Source organism: Cervus elaphus, chromosome 27, assembly GCF_910594005.1.
Source record: "Cervus elaphus chromosome 27, mCerEla1.1, whole genome shotgun sequence".
NCBI classification, from domain to species: domain Eukaryota; kingdom Metazoa; phylum Chordata; class Mammalia; order Artiodactyla; family Cervidae; genus Cervus; species Cervus elaphus.
The window spans coordinates 62,151,622-62,157,147 of record NC_057841.1 but is presented as its reverse complement, the minus strand read 5'-3'; positions in this window follow the sequence as shown (position 1 = coordinate 62,157,147).

Below are 5,526 nucleotides of genomic sequence, written 5' to 3'. Positions count from 1 at the left end.
CATCAACAACAACAAACAACACAATTCAAAGAGTCAACCAGGTCTGATCATCTCAGAAACAACATTTGCTTGTTCTAATTTTCCAAATTCTTTCTACTTGTTTCTAAGAATAGCAGAGGTGGATCTTACCTTAGTTTGCTGTTCAGTCGTTCAGTCGTGTCTGACTCTTTTTGACCCCATGGACTGCAGCACACCAGGCCTCCCTGTCTATCACCAACTCCCGGAGTTTACTCAAACTCATGTCCATAGAGTCGGTGATGCCATCCAACCACCTACCTCATCCTCTGTCGTCCCCTTCTCCTCCCGCCTTCAATCTTTCCCAGCATCAGGGTCTTTCCTAATGAGTCAGTTCTTCACATCAGGTGGCCAACGTATTGGAGCTTCAGCTTTAGCATCTGTCCTTCCAATAAATGTTCAAGGTTGATTTCTTTTAGAGTTGACTGGTTTAATCTCCTTGCTGTAAAAGGAGGGACTCTCAAGAGTCTTCTCCATCACAATTTGAAAGCATCAATTCTTTGGCACTCAGCCTTCTTTATGGTCCAACTCTAACATCCATATATGACTATTGGAAAAACCTTAGTTTTGACTATACAGACCTTTGTTGGTAAAGTAATGTCTCTGCTTTTTTAATACACTGTCTAGGTTTGTCATAGCTTTTCTTCCAAGGAGAAAACATCTTTTAATTTCATGGCTGCAGTCACCATCTGCAGTGATTTTGGAGCCCAAGAAAAGAAAGTCTCTCATTGTTTCCATTGTTTTCCCATCTATTTGCCATGAAGTGATGGGACCAGACCCCATGATCTTAGTTTTTTGAATGTTGAGTTTTAAGCCAGCTTTTTCACTCTCATCTTCCCCTTTCATCTTATCTTAGTTGTCCCTTGTGTTTTCTGGGAATACAAAATGGTGGGAAGAAACACAGGGTTAAAGTTCAACATTGATACTAAAGAAAAAGCCTCTGAATTATTTTGATTGGTCGTCCTCATCATCATTTTTTTGAGTATACACTCCTGACATTTACTGATTCATTCATTTAGAAACTATATGTATATACTATAGTCTTACAGTATTATATTGTAAAACATAAAATGTTTAAAAATAAATGAAATAAAATAATTTTCAAATTAAAAATAAAGGAAAATAACTTGAAGCGATTTAAATAATTGCTTTTGACACTTTGCTTTGGAGAGCACTGTCCTGCTGTCAGGATGTAATAGGGAAAAACAAGCAATGAACTTGGAACCACTAATTTTGGATCCTGGTTCTTCACTCATCATTTGTATCTTCTCTGAGTTGCTGAGTTTCTGCAAAATAAAAGACCCAGGAACCCCCAGGTAGCTCCAACAAGTTAAGATTCCTGACAGAGCTTTGGAGTGTTTGGATACTACATAATTTTGATGACTATACAAAGAATACCTCCCAAAGAGGGCAGCAGGCAGGGTGATGAAGAGCTGGGGACTGTATACTGTAGGAAGAAGCCTGGGCTTTGATTTTTCTCTTTGAAGAGGCTTATTTAGCATTCAAAGCCAAATCTTGCCCTTTAGTTATGAAAATTTCATAGCAGCTCCTTGTGGTTACTGACCTTAAGGGCTGTTAGAAAAAGAGAGTTAAATTTTATTTACTTGCAAATGAAGCCAGTGGGTTGAAGATGCAAACCCAGCTTGTGGTCCAGTCACTTAGAAATGAATTAAAACACCATCCCTGGGGTAATAGGGTTTCACCTTGGGGAGTCCTGAGAAAGACAGGAAACAGGCCTGGACCTCCTGAGTGAAGCATCCATTGCTATGCTAATGTGCTCTGAGCAGGTGTGAACATTTGGTTCTCAGCTATAACTTCCTTTCTATCAAGTTTTGGATGTTTGTGGCTGTATCACAGGGAAGAATCCAAGTAGGTTCTTACTCTGGACTCTTTAAGAATCATTTTCAAAAAACAAGAGGTAAAAATGACAACTCTTACACTGATTTTCAAACTGAACACATGCTAAAGATTTTATTTAATTCAAATTGGAGAGGCATTGAAACCAATTCAATGGAAAAGTAGAGAAAGCCTGCAGCACGCCAGGCTTCCCTGTCCTTCCCCTTCTCCCTGAGTTGGCTCAGACTCATGTCTGTTGAGTTGATGATGCCATCCAACCACCTCATCATCCGCCATGAAACCTCTGGGGATAGAGCAGAATCTGCATGTCTATCACCAAGAATTATTTTGCATTGCTATCCGTCATATACAATCCTCATGACATTATGTCACCCAGAGAGGAGTCCTCTAGAACCTAGACATCATGCAGTTTTCCACGGAAGCACAGCTCTGTCCCCATTCCTTAGTTCTGGGGGTCAGTGGGAATGGTGCCCACTGGAGTCGTGCATTAAAAGGTTGGGGGAGTGCTGGGCCTGTTTCATGCTCCCAGTCCCTGCTTTTCCATCGAGTCCTGTTCTTCTTGTCAACGTGAGCTCCTACTCAGAGCACCCACACAAAGGGATCCCCCTGAATTCCTGACCTGTGTGATATTTTTACTTCTCTGGGTTCCCTCTACCCCCGGGATACCTGGAGAGAGACAAAAAAAAAGTGCTACATGGCAGAGCCAATCCCGACTCTGACTCTAACCCTTGCTTGTGTTATTACGGACATACACACGGCCTGCCTGGGGAGCCCGCTGCCTGTTAGCCTAACGTGCCTTTGCTCAGTTCACAGGGAGATCGTCCGACCCTGCCCACCGGTGAATGGCTGCAGACAAGAAGAAATGAGCTCATCCCTCCTATTACAAAAGATAAATGCCCTTCTACTTTCCTTCCTCACCTCCTCTCCCTCTCTGTTCTATTAAAAAAGTGGCATCCAGACCCCATAAGATGGCTGTTCTGAGTCAGTCAGCTGCCATCTTCTCGGTTGGCTGGCTTTCCAAATAAAGTCACATTCTTTGCCTCAGCCCCTCATCTCTCGGTTAATTGGCCTGTCATACAGTGAGCAGAGCGAGCTCTGCCTTGATGAGAGGATGATATCCATCACGCTTCTTCTGTGACCGTGGGTTGACTCTGCCCCTTTCCGAGTCCTGTGAAGAGAGTGAGGCGGAAGGATCAGATCTGGCAACCAGTTGCTCTGTACGCACAGAACCCCAGGGGGCTTGGCTAGAAACCATCTTCAAATCCTGGTGTTTTTTTTACTACCTTGTCCAGCAGAAGGGGGGAGCTGGGGTGAAGAGGATACCCAGTGAAGAATGCGGCAGAAGAAATGTTTAAGGACCAAAATGAAGGGCATTTAGAGGAGGTCTCTCCTCTCTGTAAGACTGAGGATGTTTCAAGCCATGCTAGCCAGGCTACTATGTAAACTTGGGGAAAACAGTAGGCCACAAAATCAGTGCTCTCTAAACCTTTCCAAGCCTTCATAATTTGTATCTGTGAAGTCTGACTTTCCTAGTCAAGTCAAATTCCCAAACAAAACAGCAACAGAAAGGAAAGAGCAGAAGCCCCACCTTGGCAGGAGAAACGTGAGTGTGAGGTGGGTCTCTGCCCACCTTGGGCACTGGGCCAGGCCTGGAACTAGGCAGTGTTGTCTGAAATCTGTCTGAAATCCAAAGGAGATGCATGCAGTAGGCTCCATCCCGTAGAGCTAAAGTTCAGAGCCTCACTGAAAGGATTAAACTTACAGTGATCAGTGTGGGGAGTGTTTTTACTCAGGCCGTCTCAAGTGGGACCTGCTTTCCCGGGAGTGTTTCACTGTGCGTGCATGCAAGCCAAGTCGCTTCAGTCATGTCCGACTCTTTGTGACCCTGTGGACTGTAGCCCTCCAGGCTCCTCCATCCATGGGATTCTCCAGGCAAGAATACTAGGGTGGGTTGCCATTTTCTCCTCCAGGGGATTTTGCTGACCCAGCAATCAAACCTAAGTCGCGCACGTCTCCTGCATTGGCAAGCAGGTTCTTTACCACTAGCGCCACCTGGGAAGCCCTTCACTCAGCTCAGGCTTCATTAATTGAATCCCTCCCCACTGATGGGCTCCGCACAGTGCCATGGACTGGGGTTGGGCATGGAGGAAATACTCCACAAATATCAATACAATTGGACCCTTTCTTTTTAGCAGTTTAAGAGTAAATAGAAAGTTCTTTCTTTCTTTTTTTTTAATATGGCAGCTCTAAGAGGGTCTCCTAGAGCCTACACTCCAGAATTCATATATTACCAGCTCCATCACATACAGTTGATCAGGAAATAATCACAAAAAGAAACCTCTCTGCCAGTCCAGTGGTTAAGACTCTGTGCTTCCCCTGCAAAGGGCATGGGTTCCATTTGCATGGCACAGCAAAAAAAAAAAAAAAAAAATCTGAAATAATTCCGCCTGCAGGATAAGAGGATAGGCAATGCTACATTGCAAAGTGGTGAGCACACTGGGCTGGAAAATTTGGTGGCCATTAAATAATTTACCATACATACAGACTCCAGTGTTCCTGTCTGGAGCCTCCCCATGGACAGAGGGCTACAGTCCATGGGGTCGCAGAGTCAGACAGGACTGAGCGATTGAGCGCAGTACTCACGTAGCGCCAGGTACAAGGACTAACCTATGGAGGGGAGGCGCTTCTCTGGGGACAGGATTCTTTCTCATCGTTGTCCTCATTTTGATAATCTAAAGTCCTTTGCCCAGGCAACTGGTCAGCCTAACGCACCCTTGTTTGAGGAAAGTGCTCTGGCCTGAGTCTGGGCTGCAGGGATGCCAGCAGGCCCCAGCTCCCCGCCAGGGGCGGCGTTTTCTTCTCACACCGCTGAGTTGAGTTCAAACACGACATCTCCTTAGGGCTTATTGGAATTGGTTGTCTCTGTCACAGACTCAGAGAAGGAAATTATGGTTGCTGGGGTAGGAGGAAGGATTCGGGGAAGGGATGATCAGGGAGTTTGGGATGGACACGTGCACACTGCTATATTTAAAATGGACACCCAGCAAGGACCTACTGTACATGGAACTCTGCTCAATGTTATGTGGCAGCCTGGATGGGAGGGGAGTTTGGGGGAGAATGGATACCTGTATGTGCGTGGCTGAGTCCCTTTGCTGTCTACCTGAAATTATCCCAATATTGTTAACTGGCTATGCCCTAATAGAAAATAAAAAGTTTAAATTAAAAAAATTTAAAAAAAGAACTGATTGCCTCTGGGCATTACCCATTAAGCGTCTCATATGTGATCAAAATTTCGGCTTAAAAAGGAACTCTTCAAATTGCACAGACCTGAAGTTTCTTCTTCAGCAGCCTTTCTCACCGGTTTTATGTTCTGCTAAGGAGAAGGGAGCTAGATTCCCTCCCTTTCATGAAATAAAAGTGTAGGATTTTCCCTATGGATCTCAGAGCAACAGAAACAAAATTGTAGTGAGAACAAATATTTGAGGGTTCATCCAATAATTTTTTGAGCTGAAACTATTCTGAAAAAAGAGATTGCAGTCAACACAAATGGATTTTCTAGGGGAAAGAAAATGTTTGTTTTTCTCCTCCTTTATTTTAGCATTGGTGTTTTGACTGTAAATTACACTCATGCCACGTGGGACAGGACATGCTTTG